Genomic DNA, 16,504 nt, shown 5'->3' with positions numbered 1-16,504 from the left:
AGATAAAAAAAAACTCCAGTTGCAGTGTTTTTGTGTAGACAGTGAAACCGGAGATTTTGGCTTGTGATGTCAGAGCATACGCTGGTATCTCCGCCTACTGGAAACTTTTCAGGCTTCTGATTGGCCAACATGGCTTTAAGCAGGGCTTGAAAAAAAGAATAAAAAATCAGTCAGTTCTCTCTGAGCAGAATCAATATTTTAATGTTTCTGTTCCTGAGTTCCTCTGTATTATTACCATTCCTGAACCGGTTCGGGTAGAAGAAATACCGGTTAATAATGTATTTTTTTAAAAAACTATTTTCTTTGCCTTTTAATAGGCCTAATAATAATAATAAATTACAGGGTTTTCTTTACTGAAAAAAAAAAACAAATGGAAGAGTTCTGGTAACGTTAGCCAATAACCCACTGCTCTTAGTCACAGCTAATACAGCAGAATCTTTTCTAGATTTTGTCCAAATGTAGGCTACTAAACTAAATAAAAACATTAAAATATTTTTAAGACATTTAAGATTTTTGCTGCATTGTAAAAAAAATGCTACTTGTATAAGATTGCGTTTTGAGAGTGGAACCCTCCCCCTCCATAAGTCTAATATAGGCTCACGTCACATTTTATTAGTGTTTATTAGTGTTTATTTTATTATCTTTTACATTCAGTAATAATGCAATAATAATAAGGCTAATATGCTGGTAGGCTAAAGCTAAATATTTACTAACATTATAAACACAGTTATTGGTTTTTCTCCACAACAAATCATCTAAAGTTAAGCTATGTGTTTAGGCTTTAAAAACATCAATCCAAAAACATATACATTTAAGCTGAAACTGATGCCTACCTCTCTCATTTGGCACAAATCCAAATGTTTCCATATTCGAGACGTATCTGGATGCCAAAATATTATTGCAAAATAAAGAAAACTGTTAATCTTTTGCAAAATAAAGACAACTACTTTCTGCTGTATCATTTTCCTTTCCGAGAACTTTGGAACGCATCACAATGAACACATACTATAATGTACATTTTGCCTTTCTGAAACACGTTGATTTTAACAAAGCTCATCGTTCTGAAAAGCGAGGTGTGCTCTGATTGGCCAGCTATCCAGTGTGTTGTGAGTGGCTGAATACCTCAAGCATATGACGGAAATGTTACACCCCTTACTATACTGTGATGCCGTCACCCAGCAGGACGAGACTCAGTCCAGCTGCTCTGCTCGTGCACATCCCATCATTGGTTCTCTTTTAGCAGTTCAGTCAATGTGCTGTTAGGAGTAGTCTCGCGTAGCCAGACCTTCAGACTAACGACTGTAGGTCTGGAATTTATGGCAGCTTTCATTGGCCAGGGCCCGCCCATGAGGCCATTTTACTGACATGTCAAATATCAGAGGAGGGTCAAGCCACTCCACTGACAAACTTCACTGCCACTCTCCAACGTGGATAACTCCCCAACACTTCGGACAGTGCTTATGACCATAAACACCCACATGCCATAGGACAAGGTTGAGTAATGATCTGCTGATGCTCAGACATTTCTCATGAGAAAGTGTATTAACCATCTGCTAGCTGTGCTAAACTTGAGCTAAAAACCTTTCTTTTATGCATTTTCTTCTTCAATAAGAGTTACCACAGTGGGCTTTCTTTTGTGAATGTGGCATGATGGTGTTCTAGGAGCAGGAAGAAGAGCTGAAGAACAAGGGGAATGACGCATTTGATCGCATTTATATGCTGTGGGCTGGTAGCCCCGCCCACATCGGCTTGTGGCATTGGCCTTCCAGGCGTGAACATACTGTAGGTGTCTTCAGCAGATGGCACAAGACCGTGATGGGATATCATGAGTAGTCATGAGTTGTACCGAGTGAACAGGATGAATGGGAACACATTTTTACTCAAATGAATCAAAATGGATTTATTGCTTTTTCCTGTATATGCCTATATGATTGTATATTTGATATATGATTGTATTATTGTAAACATATAGTTTTATTCTGTTTTCTCCATTCACAGAAGCGCTTCTGGAGCGTGTGATCTGTTGAATCCTTCTTACACTATCCTCAGATAAACCCTAATGCTGGTGCATTGCCATTGCACTTACCTATGATGTGTTCACATCTGAGTGGGCATTTCACTCGTTGGCTTCAGCGTCACATTTGCATAGGCCGTACTACTAGAATTTGTGATCAGTTAACAGCAAATTTAAAATATTAAATGGAACAATTAAATAACGTTATTAAACAGTTAATGGGAATTTTCAAATTTTTGATTTTGTTCGGAAATATAAAATTTGATTTCTGGTTTCTGGTTCTGTTCCTTTCACAATTTCAATGTATCCAGTTTTTGTTTTCGTTTTCGTTCCCTGAACCGGTTCAGGGCCTGGCTTTAAGGTTGAGATTATATCACCACCTGCTGGTTTGGCATTCTCTTGACAATGTTTCAAAGCATGCTTTTGCGTTTTCATGTCGATGGAGATATTTTTTTAAATGAAAGGAAAAACTCATGTACGTGTGGACATGGCCTCAGAGTAAACTGAAAGATCCAGGCTAGTTTGACGGAGAAGGGCAGACCTAAATTTTATATGAAGGTTGCTCTCAAGGAGCAGGATTGGACACAACCAAGCGCTTTTCTAAAACTTTTTATCCGACTACAAATGTGATATTGTCAAATGCATTCTGACTACCTCCAAAATGTCATCCCATTTTACTCCTGAAATCCTCTTTGCTACAGTTTTTATGTATTGAGGTGAAATGCAAGGGAATCTTCACCATCAGTCTACATCTGATCAGGCTACTTGGATGAATGATGAAATGTGTTCAGCTCCAAATAAACATCCAGTTGACCAGAATAATCTAGTAGAACATTCTGTTATGGTCTGGACAGATGAGAGTTTTCCCATAACTAATTTAGCACAGAATTGTAAATTATAGCACATTAATTTACATAAGCTCTTGACAGGTGGCACCGACAGTTCACCAGGCAACAACGTCCATGCATTCTAAATCTGTTCTACCAAATCATACATTCATCCATGTTCAACCAAGACTCCCATACACCCCTGCTGAGTTGCCTTGAACCATCCCACCCACTTTGCTACTGTGGAAAACATCCCCCTCCCTTCACTCAGCCCCCTTATTCCTCTATCCTCATGGAAGATGTGATGACAGTGGTGTCAGCACAGGTCACAGTGATACACAGAGTCTGTTCACACAAAGTTGCCAATTCCTATTCTTTCTCATTTCTTCCTTCTCTCCTGTTGCTAGTTTTCTGGGTAAGTTCACAGGGTCCAAATTCCTGCCCATCAGCAGCTCAGCTCATGGCTCAGAGGTGTGGGGTTCCAAATCTCTCAGCTTATAGGCTCACTTATTGTGGTCTTCGAAGCCAAACTAATAAAACAATGCTTTTTTTTGGCCCCTGTAAATCTAGAATATTTTTTTTTGTTTTTTTAAGAAATTGCTTTGTGATTTAAGGTAATCCATCATTGTTGACCAGCAGGATCATCTTGATTAGGCGTTACTATAATAAAGTGATCCATTGGCTAATAAAAGTAAATAGGAGTTTTGTTGTACCTTGAAGGCATTTGTGTTGGTCCCATCGCTAACTGTTAGCAATTAGTAAGTCTTATCTAATCACTGTCACATGTTTGTCTGAGAACATGTGGGCATCCTTTAGGGTTGTGTCACTTTAAGGTTTTGAATAGAAAGACATGACTAGACATTTTAATCAGTTTGTGCTAAAGAAATTCATTTCAAGATAGATGCCAATCAGGGACTTGAGCATAAACATTAGGAGATAACTCTCCTAGTTTGGTCCAAACAACATCCGACACGGGCTACGCAACAAGGTGTGAGTAACTGCTGAAGGCAGTGGTGAAGTGCTGTAGAGACAGACCCTGTAATAATTTCAGATGGAATTCAGTCTTGCCATGCTCAATCAACGGCAGCTTTAGTCTCATCTTCAATCTCAAATCATCATGTCGGCTCTGTCATATTGATTTCTACAGAAAGTTGTCCTAAAGTGGGCTTTCTTTATCAATCCTAAGGCTTTTACCTGGCAACAAGATGACCAAACTCACTGGCCTGTTACCACAAAGGTAATTCTATAATTCAAACCTGCTGACTGTAATTCTTCCCTCCAGCTGCTGTTTGGATTTTGTTTCTTTGTAGAATTTGTTCTGAAACACTTCTGGCATTTACTCGTATGTCTCGCCTCTCATGTTTTGCTACTAAATACGTTCTTAAAGGACAATTAGTGATGGGTTTTATGTAATTTCAGTTTGACTTACTGTACTATGTACTTTTCAAAGTTTTGCAGTTTTGAGTTAGAAATGTTCAAAACATTTTAAAGGGGATATTGTATGCCCATTTCCACAAATTGGTATGATTCTTTAGGGTCTCCATGAAAAGTTTGCAGTATATATTGCTTAAAATTCCTCAGTGGTCATGCAAGACACCTTACCTTGGCAAAAATGGTTCTGTTCACAGCGACCCATTTTGGTGCATGTCTCTTTAAACTATATTAAAGGTCCTGTTCTTCGTGATCCCATGTTTTAAACTTTAGTTAGTGTGTAATGTTGTTGTTAGAGTATAAATAATATCTGTAAAATTCTAAAGCTCAAAGTTCAATGCCAAGCGAGATATTTTATTTAACAGAATTCGCCTACAACGAATGACCCATTTGGACTACATCCCTCTAGTTCCTGCAGTAATGACGTCACTAAAACAGTTTTTTGACTAACCTCCGCCCACAGGAATACACAAAAAAGGTGGCGTGGTCTTGTTGTGCTCCGACGGAAAAGAGGAAGAGCTGCGTTTGTGTTTGTCGCCATGTCGTCGAAACGCTGTTATTTTCATCTCGGAGTCCAATCACTTTTGTTTGGGCTTCCCAGTGACGCTGTACTTAGAGATCAATGGTTACAATTTATGTTTAAATCGGTTCCCGAAAATTATAATCCACATGTAAAACTATGTGCAGCACAGTTTGCTGAGGACAGCTTCCTCAATCTCAATCAGTTTAATGCCATATTCGCACAAAGATTATTCTTGAATGATGGAGCAGTTCTCTCTTTGTCTGGAGAAGGCGTCATTAATGGACCACAACCGGTAAGTGTATTTCATTATTTAAGTTGGTGCGTTTAACAGTTTCTGTAACTTATTACACAAAGGGGTGTATCAAATCAAATGCGATTTTCATGCTCATCTCGTCAGTAAAAACGCTCCTGTTAATTAAGAACATCTACAGCAGTTTTCAAAACAAATCCTTCGCGCATGCTTCTCAAAACTAGTCCAAAATTAGCCCAATCGCATTTCCAGGAGGGCAGCGTGTGCTAAGCTGCTGTCGAATCACAACACAGGAACCGCTGGCACAATCAGAACTTGTTACGTATTTCTGAAAGAGGGACTTCATAGAACAAGGAAGTCATCAGCCTGTTTTTATGACAGTGAAAACAGCTGTATACAGATAGGTGAATTGTGTGAAAAATACTGTGTTTTTTTACACGCGAAACATGAACACATGTTATATTGCACACCGTAAACACAATCAAAGCTTCAAAAAATCACGAAAAACGGGACTGTGATGGCCGAGGACGTGGCCACACCAAAGGGGCAGTAACTGAGAACCCATGCACACATGCATCCCTCTTTCTGGGTTGTTTACACAATTATTTTAGATTATGTTTAGTATTTCATGACACATTTGTTACAGATACCTTGGTTACAGATCACGCTATTCGCATATTTCATAATAATGACAGACACAGATTTAGTTTACGTTCATTGTTTTATTTTCAAATTTGTTTTCTGCCATAAAATTTCTAGTTTGGGTGCACACTTTCTAGTTGTTACTGGCATGTTAACATTTATTTCTTTTGAGTTTAAGTTCTTACGTGGAAAGAGTGGGGGGTTGGTGCTGTCTGGGACGTAGCGCTTCGGTGGAGGTCCGTTCCGATAAAGGACCGGCTGGCGTCAGTGGCTGCCATTTTGTTCTGTTGGATTAAACCATGTTGCTAATTAGCTGGGGGTGCCAGATTAATTATATCTGTTTATTTGGTTATTATAATTCTATGTATATTTTGTTGAGTATGATTCTTTGGCTATATTACTTTGTGGATGACCCATTTATTCATGTTTCTGAATTTATTACTTTATTTATTTGAATTGTGTTAAGTAATGTTGGTGTTATTCCCTGTGTATGTGTAATGGACTAGTCCTTTGTGTATATAAGTTCCCCATGTGTGTCATTTGAGAGGTCATGTTTCTTTTTGTCTAGTTTGGTTTTGATTACTGTTAAGGTTGGTTCTGTTCAGTTGACCCTGTTTTTGGGCCTAGACCTGACTTTATTTTGTTCAGTTTTCAAGTAATTTAATTTGTAATTTTGTTTGGCATTTAATAAATCATTTTCTTGTTTTTGGAAATCCTGCATTCTTTGCCCTTGACTGCTTGGTCCCTCACAGGGACCTTTTATTCACCCCACCCATGGTGGCATATAACCTTGAAAAACAAAAGTAATCCACTGCATCCTCAATGGCTCTGATGTCTGGAGTTATGTTAAAGGGTTAGTTCACCCAAAAATGAAAATTAGCCCATTTTTTCTCACCCTCAAATCATCCTAGGTGTATATGACTTTCTTCTTTAAGGCAAATCCAATCGGAGTTACATAAAACATTTTTCCTGCCCTTCCAAGCATTAGAATGAAAGTAGGCAGGTGTTTTTGCTCAACAGTCCAAAAGTAGTCAAATAAAGTGTGTGCATACACAATAAAATGTCCCTCACATGGCTACAGGGATGAATAAAGACCTCCTGTAGTGAACTGATGCATTTTTGTAAGAAAAATATCTATATTTAAAATGTCATATACACTTTTCTCTCACTTCTACTAATTGTCGTAAGTGCAAGCCATTCTGGTGGATGATGTAGGACGTACTCTATGCATAACTTTTAAATCCAACTACAAAAGATCTGCTTAGGAGACATTGTTGTTACTACAGCTGCTCAAGTGCAGAGAAAATAGTAGACAGCGTACAATGGACAGATAGTGTAAATATGCTAATACAGGACAGTATGTCAGTGGTTGTGGGAGGGGTCTGAGCAGTATGATGTCATACGGCTCAGAAAATCAAGATTGCTTATTGCTTGATAATTGAGGCTGTATAGGTTTTTTGGAGATTAAAAATAAAAGGAGCTAATGGATTTGTGTCATTGTTAGGGTGGTCATTTCCTAACACTGCTAAAACATTTATATGCAAACACCATGTAAAAGTGAATTTTTCGTCAGATGTCCTCTTAAATGAAATGAACAATTATGGGTTGGAACTACAAATCTTCAAATCCGTTATTCTAGCTTTAATAGTATTTTTTTGGTTTTTTTTTTTTCTATTAAAATGTCACAGAAAATGTGTAACTGGATTTCCTGACTGAGCTGCCATGGTTATTTTTGATGAATAATGTAGAGATTTGTCATTAGTTCAAACACTGATGGACAGGTAATGCTTATGTTTTGACTGCCAATATTTCATAGATGAATACATCTTCACTAATTTCACTCTAAATGATGATAACTTGTTGACTATATATCGGTTTGATGAAGAGTTTATTGCTGATTAAAGCAGAGCCCATGGCTTTATTACCTTTATTCCTGCATCTGACATGTATGATAAGGACATGAATGTAAGGAATGACATGTGTCTATCTTCAGCTTGCATACAAGAATTATGGTTATTTTTGTTTTTGGAGTAATGCGACTTTATAATGAGACGTGAGAGCTCTCCTACGATTTGCATGCTTCTGAACTAAATTTTTCTGCTTGTGTGTTTACATACTTTGCTTATTTCCACAGTTGTTCTAACACTACTACTTTGTTGTGATAATAATTCTGCTAGGTTGTTTGGAAAAAAAGGAGGAGAGCTGGTGAGGGAAAGAAAAGGGACAATCCAGACAACCAACTAATCATCATGAAAATGTTAATGAGAAATGAAGAGAAAAAAAGTAGATGAAACACAGGCTGCCCATACAAATTACTGTAATAAGCAGATCTACATTAAGGCTGCATATTATCCCCCACTGCATGGCTTATCGCGAAGAAAAGCACCCGAAACGTCTATCTGGAGTGATTCTGAATTAATGTCTCATTACTCTTAAGCATCATCATTTTTGGATTTCATATCAAAATGGCAGCAAATTACACAGTAATTAGATATTTTGAGGGGGAAGAATTGCTTCTGGCAATAGATAAAATTACATCTCGGCTCAATGGGATGTGCACTGATGTTGCCTGGAGAAGACACCAGCTATCAATCATTGGATGTAAAGTGTGTGTGAGTGCGTGTGTGTAAGGGTGACCTCACTCTATGAGCTCAGAGCACCAGGCATGCTTTACTGCCGCCACTTTATGGAGTCAGACCGCATCTCTGCTCTGCATCTGCACTGCACTGATCGCAAACTCTTAGACGCCCAGAACATTTACAACTGGCTGGATATAATGTAGGACGGTATAGACGTCTATTGTCAATCTATGTTTTTAGGCATGCTTATAATAGGAGTTTCAAACATTTGTTGTTATATTAATATTACAGTAAATAAACAAATAAATAAATACTTTTTGATAATAATAATAATAAAGGAAAAACTATATAAATGGGTAACTTTAGTTGGTAAAACTTTACCATATACTGTAAGAATTATACACAAATACATTTAAATGATAAATATAATGAAGTCTATTTTCTATCTATGGTCAAACATATGCATCATACTCTTTACTGTGAATATATATATATATATATATATATATATATATATATATATATATATATATATATATATATATATATATATATATATATATATAGAAGGTTGAACCCCTCAGCAATACTTCAGAATACTTACCTCAATCCACAAATAATTATGAATCCTCTTCACTGAGGGCAAATGTGACTATTACGTGTCATACTGCTACATAATGAAGCATGAAAGCTGTAGATGTGAGGAGCATCTGCAGAGTCATAGACTGATGGGGATCTCATTTCCTAGCAGACCCTTGGGGCCCCCGTAGCACATCTGAGGCCCTGCCCACTCAACATCCATCTCGCCCTCCACCCGCTTCTGTCCATGCTCTGTCAAGTTCATGGCTCATGTGCCATCAGCAGCCAAGCTGTGTGGCGATGGCACAGAGTCCTATGACAAAATGAGAGATAGAATATTGAGTATTACAATGATGTCCTATCTTATGAATTTTGGTGTCACGAACAGGATTAAACCACGAAAGATCAAATCTTCAGTATGCAAGGTTATTTAAAAAAAAAAGAAAGAAATTAGATTCAAATATTTCAACGGTTTATTGTTCTCTAATTGTGTCTCCCAATCTACCTTACTCCCTCTAGGAATATCGTGTGTTATTTCTATTAACTCCAGGTTAAATGAACATCAGCAGATTCAGGGATTTTTTTTTTTTTGGTTTTGATGAAGTTAAAGACAGCATTACCCTGGGCAAATCTAATTAGAATTGTTAATGTGCCCACCACACCCCCTTTTGAAAAGTCTTGAAATTAGTTGCCACACTTTTTCTCCCATTATTTATTCTTTCATGTTGACATTTTCTAATTTCCAAGATCTTAGGATGATTAAATTAAGACCATTAATATGGTGAGCGAGTCACCACCGCCGACAATCGCGGGCACCCACAGCATGTATTTAAATATAGATTTAATATTTAGGACTGCAAAGAGTCTAAAGTGCTTGGTGTGCAGTTCGGGGAGATGTGCTCCTAAACATCAAAAATAAATTTCTGCAAAAGGGGGAGGGATTTTTTCTTTAATGAGAAGTTGAATCCCAGCTTCAGTCATCCTCCACCTTTCTCAGTACATTAGGCAGGGAGCGCACAGAAGTATCCACGCAAATTTAATTATGTTCATATTAAAGGAGGCTCTGACAAGGGAGGTAGCTGTGCTGCATGGATGAGAGGCTCTTATAGTTGTTCTGGTGCAGTAGCTCATCCTGGATTGATGATTTAACAGCAGAACTCTGGCCCTGACAACCGAACAGATCTGTGGAACAGAACTCTTTTATGAAACGGTCAAAATTCTACTCCACAGAACTGAACCTTAAGGTAGTTTTCTACAGATCAATACAGCTCAAAATAATGTGTTAACATCCGCAGAACACTTACTCTGAAGGCCTGAAATGCGTCTTGCTGAAAGCAGTGTAAATATGAGGAAAATGCTGTCATAGAGGTGGCATGTAATTTTTGAATGGTGCAATGAGGAAAATAATGCTCGCTTTGACACTGTGACTGTTTGTAAAAAGCTAAATGGGAAAATAGCACATATCAAATTGCAGCCCTGGACACCTTTGCCCTGTGCCAGGAACCTTTCTGGTGTCTGCAGGAAGAAGTAGAAAAGTTTTGAAAAGTGATACTGATTTGAGACCTTTGCAAAATGGTGTGTGATGGCTGTTTTCTCACAGGGAAAAAAAGGGCCTAATGGTTAAAGCGTGTATTTTGAGCTATGGGACTCTGAGTTGAAATCCACTGAACACAACTGATCAAGTTTTGATAAACTAATTTCATTGGTTGCTGTTTATACTGAGCATGTTTAATGTGATAGGTCAGTCATAAATTAAAATTCTGTTATCATTTACTCACCTAAAAACATTTAGGAGTTCCTTTCTTCTGAGGAACACACACACACACACACACACACACACAAATATATATTTATATATAAATAAATAAAAAATTGTGAGACAGATGGGAATGTTGTCAAGCGGTCCCTGTTCACACGGATTCACGACAACGACTTAAAACTCCGTATTATGCACATCAGGCCAGTAGGTGGTGATGTCACTTTGTAAAGGAATGATATATTTCGGCGCACATACTTATAAGCTAAACCAATAATACACATGAGCATGATGACACCATTTTCATGGAGACTATGACTGTATCGTTTTCAGCTTGAATTTGAAACCTGTTTTCAGCCCCCCCAAAATACAGTTGTGGTGTAAATTAATGGCCAAATAAAAAATATATGTTTCTAGTTGAAAAAAAAAATGGTGTCGTGTGAACGGTCAGTCAGTTAGCCTACATTTGTTGGTGAAAATCAAACTGAAGGATAGTTGGTTGTTATACATGTCAATCATGTGTTCGACGTGATCTTCCCCAGAATAACCGGCAATGTTTAATCAAAGATTAAGCTGTGTCAGACTAATCTAGTGTAGACACATTGAGATTTACTGTATCCTCTGTAAAATAGCCCTCTGAGAATCATAATGTTCCTCTTTGTGCGTTTGTTACAGATCAGGTTGTGTCTATTTGATCTATTACATAAACCCCTAAGAGTGATTGTGTATTGACTTTTTGGCTTACTGTGATTGTCCACACTGTCCTAATTAGTCCTTGTTTTGTGTCTAAACCTACATCCTTTCTTCGTTGATCTGATTTTGTGAGTCTTAAGCTGAAGCATGTAGAAAACACAATTTGATGAATTAATGTACAAACACGCCCTCACCCCATGTCTACATTTTAATTTGTTAATTTGATGACAGCATTCACCTGGACATCATTACAGTGAATAATTTCCACTGCTTCCCTGTGTTAAAGCTCCTGGAAAAAAATCCATTACAGAAGAATATATGCAGAAAAACTCTCATTTAGGAAGACAGCGGGGATTTTTCAGTCTGCCATTAGCTGACAGTACATCAACACATTCCTAAATATGCAGTTTGATATTCATAATCTTCTCAGCAGTTGGCTGCTGTGACCAGCTTTAATCTCAAAAGTTGTTGTTTGCGGTGAGTTGATGTGTTTATTGCAGCTCAGACTGGGAAATTCCCTTAAATTTAAGAATTTCTCGACCGCCTGATTTGAATGTAACTGAGATTGAACTGTTTTGCATGTACAGCATCAAAAGAAATCAATACAATATCTCCAAAGAAGAATGAACAACATATGTTATACAGGCTTACATCAGCCTGTGTGTTCATTGGGAAGAACCACATGGCCTAATGAATGGAAATTAATGTATGTTTGCAGAGCCAAAATAGCCCATAATTACACAATTACCCTCTGATGGCGAAGGTATGCAGCATTTTACACCAACAACATTTAGGTTTGCTGCAAAATATACCTTTGAAATTACTTTGTAAATAAAAGGAACAGGCATGGAAAATATTAGCATTGCTTGGTAAGGTATGAAGATGGTGGCTTTGTGATTGTGCATACCATTCTGGTGACATAATAATGACATTTTCTGGTGTGGATCTGACTATTATGGCATTATGGAGCATATGTTGGCACTTTTTTCGAGTGGGTGTTGAAAAATATAAAAAATATATATCCCACTTTTGAGGATTTCTCTGTGCACATGTTTCAGGTCCTTGGCTATTTCTTGAACATCTGACAACTGATTTCTGCCTGTTCTTAATTGCAGTCAGTGCAGGTATGACTAATGTTGACTGTTTCTCTTTTCTCATTTGCCACAAGTGTCTATTTTCTCTCTCCAGTTAGAATTAATGAAATAATAGAGTGGCGTTTAAATTGGTGTGACCACTCAGACATCTCTGCGGTTTCAAATACAATTATGCAGCAAGTATGATGCTTGGTGATAGACAAAACAGCAGGGGCTCATGAATATGCATGATGTGTCTTGGAATATAAATTAACAGGGGCTGGCCTCTCAGCTGACCCACTTAGGCTGTCAATTATTATTCTGACAGGATGGCTCTGATAGGACAAAACCACAATCATTCTAAGAATTCACCATTTACTAATTTACCTGCACATATGGGATCATTTAAATGTCCTCAAACAGACATAAGAAATGATTTCGGTGGGTGTGCTTTACATTTGAATAACAAAATACATTGATTTGTGTAAAGTGGGGGGAAAAAGTCTGATAAGTAGATGTCCAAACAGATGACTTTAAAGTATAAAAGTCAACATGGGTTCTTAAAAACGAGACATTTCAAAGTAAAAGTCATATTTAAAATAGGTCTCATAGAAGCTCTTTTAAAATTGAAGTCAAAATCCATCCACTTTAGATGACACATTAAACACTTGGCGACTGTCTCTTTCACATGCAAATGATTGCAGTGCTGTGTGGGTAATGGGGAGCAGACTCCACTATTCAGATGTCTGCTACATTATCGGCACTCGCCGTGGGTATCCTGTGTGAGTGATTGAGTGGGAAGGAGACACAACACAAGCCTCTGTCTCTGTTTGTCAGACTGTGTGCGTGTCTGCATGTATGCGCATATATTTTGGTGACTCAGTGCTGCTAGGCGATTATTAGAATAAGAAGTCATTTACTACTCCTAGCATGTGACATGGCCTGGCAAAGAACCAAATGAACTTTAACATTGTGGTTTTCTTCAAATGCAAAACAGTGACTCTTCAAAAGGAGAGAGGTAAAAGCACTTCTGGCTTAAATCCAAGGGCTGGGCACCTTGCGTACCAGTTTAAGCTTTATGGATTATGTGACCTAGGTGTATAAATGAGTTTTTGTGCCTCGGGCTATAAAAATGTAGACCAGGTAAGAACCGATGATGAATAATACAGGTGCCTGTTAAACTTTCTGAAATAGTGTTTTGCCAGGTGCAGAAAACCTGATGGAGTTTTAAATGAAGTTTAGGAAGACCGTGTCCACATAATCCTGCCAATCACAACAGAGCAAGACTAAAATAACATCTGTTTACCTCACTTCACTCTGACAATTCTGCAATAATTTGCAGCAGGTAAGATTAAACACCTGCATTTCTTTAATTATTATAGCTTAGGGGGAAAAATGTGTACATTCTCAGATTGCTGCTACTATCCCAACCCCAATAGGTCTACTCTCCATTGCTCCACAAGTAGCTCTGCACATGCACATAGCTTCATGAGCTGGCAGAAAACACAAGTGAAGAAAATCAATAACCATCCAAGACTCTTGAATACTCACTCAACGCCCAGTCCCGCAAACCTATCGAATCACTGCAATCTTGTTCTCTGCCTAGTGACAGCCATCTTCCCTTCTTACCCCCATCCCGTCCCCTCCTCCGGCCTTGTTGGGACTCTGTTAGCATTGTTAATGGGCATTGTTGCTGAATGAGGACCTCTGCTCCTCTCTGTATATCACAGCTCCCAGACCTGGCAGATGGATGGGCCTGACCTCACTATCAGCTGGTCCCAGACACGAAGTCTGAGAGTGGCGTAACAAACTAGGAGGAATGATGCCTCTGCCGGGAGACCGAGAGAAAGTAAGGCCTCCATAATGAAGTCAGGGTCCATTGTGGAAAGTCGTGGATAGGAGCGTGGAGACCGCAGGGAGTGAAGGGGTCCATGCAACATTGTGCTCCCAGCCATGAGAAGGAGGAGGGGATCCAGACCCACTCGTACCCCCTGCCCCGTGATGAATGGCAGTAGTCGCTGAAAGTGAAATGCGCTGGTGTGCCTTGGCAGAGACAGAAGGAAGAAGGAGTCTGCCTGGAAACTGGGAGGCAAACTGAGCAACTGTCCTTGAGCAAACCAGAGTCTCATCTACATTATGCTACTTTACATATGGACAATCAAGTGGAAAACTGGTGTAGAGTTTCAAGGAATTTGATGAGGGTTTGGTATACATTTCAATAGCACTGTGTTCAGGACCTTGCTTGGGTAAGAATAGTCAACTTGTTTTGTAAGTTCATCTACAGAGGGAGAACAAATGAGAACAACTTGGAGTTTCTAAAAACAACATAAATGGAAACTAGTGCTAGTCCCTTCAAGTCTCTGGCAAGCAAGTAAACATGTTGGTATTTAGCTACAATAGAATGCTATTCACTCAAGGCTATTATTGTTATTATTATTATTATTATTATTATTATTATTATTATTATTATTATTATTATTATTATTATTATTATTATTATTAGTTCTTTGCAGTCAAGGTGGACAAATGCATGATTGAAATCACACATTTAGGATTAGGGGAACCACATGTAATAAATTAATAATCAAAAACCAAAAGAACCCATATCGGTCAAAAACTAATCTGAATTTGAATATAGTGGTTACTGCCTTGGGTAATGTATAAATGAGAACAGAATGATCAATATGCATAGGGTTCTCATGAATATCAAACATCATTTAATTAACATGACACAGCATGGCCCAATCGGGTTCATTCAGTCTCACCGTCTCCATGGATGAGTATCCCGAAATCTCTTTTGTAATCAACAGTAGTGTACTGAGGATCTATGAGACTTAGAACGAGAGACAAAGAAAGAGAGCGAGAGATAGTCTGAGGACTGGACCATGGCTGCTCCCCCATCCGCGCTGGATCTCCACCATCTGCCCCAGCTGCTGCCTCTTTTTAACTGCCATTCTGATTGACAATGAACCCAAAGCCCTGTGATAATTGTGGCTGCTTAGTGACTTGGGCAGGTAATGCCTTCCTTTCAGGATTTATCAAGCTCCATCTGTTCCTGTTGGTATCTGACAGAGTTAAATCCCCCCTTCCCACCATTGCATCCCCCTTCCTTCCATGCCCCTCGTGCTTATTTCCTCAAGGGCCAAGAGGCACTGCTAGTCAAGCAAATATTGGGCTTTTGTGCAAGGATGCTTATTAGAGAGCTACACAGTGACCCAGAGGGGTAACCACACCCACAAAAGAGGGGAGCACGAAGGCACAGCATATTTGTTCAGTCATTAACTAAAGATAAAAGACTACATTTGACCAGATCCCTCCCTCCTGTCCCGGTTTTTGACTCACAGTAAGTGTTGTGTGTCTTGTGTCACAAACAATTAGAATTGGATTTCTCTCACTTTCTTCTGCGTCCTCTTCATTTCTGCTTTACATGGCACCTTACTCTGGCCTCTGCCTCATGGGAGGCTATTCAGAGAAGTGTGATACCCAGAGGTGTCAAATCACCTGGAGCAGGTGCACTCTAAGTGCTGGTTAGAGTTGACCATGTGTGTCTAATGTAATAGGTTGGGGTAGTTTTTAAATCAGGAAAGGTATCCTTAAATTATCTAAAGTAAACTGTACCTTAGTAAGTTGTAACTGAAGTGAGTAATTTCTGTCAGCAAACAGAATTGTTTTCAAACAGGTTTCTTTAAGATTTCCCCAAGTCTGCCATTTGTCAGATTGTCCCACCCGAAACTCATGCCATTGATTTAGCCACTGTTGCTGTGTGGGATGTCAAAACACCAGAGCAATGTTTTGATAGTGCCACAGTGACAGAGTGTTTACACTTTTTATTGGTAAATAAACCAATGGATGGATTACTCATATAGCATTACTCAACTGCATATTGACCTGGTATAGGATCAAGTATTACACTGCAGTTTTAATCACAACTTTTAAAAAATGTCAAAATACTCACATGGACTAATGAATAATAGAAAATAATGCATTAGTATAATTTGAAATGGACTGGCACTCACTGATATGCATTACCAGGAATTTTGTGTTATGCTTTTCACAGTACTCACATATGATGATGTCCATTTGACTGACATGCTTATAAATAAAATTTGAATAAACAGAAATAATATACATATAATA

This window comes from Carassius carassius, chromosome 32 (genome assembly GCF_963082965.1).
Source record: "Carassius carassius chromosome 32, fCarCar2.1, whole genome shotgun sequence".
NCBI classification, from domain to species: domain Eukaryota; kingdom Metazoa; phylum Chordata; class Actinopteri; order Cypriniformes; family Cyprinidae; genus Carassius; species Carassius carassius.
Note: the sequence above shows the minus strand (reverse complement) of the source record.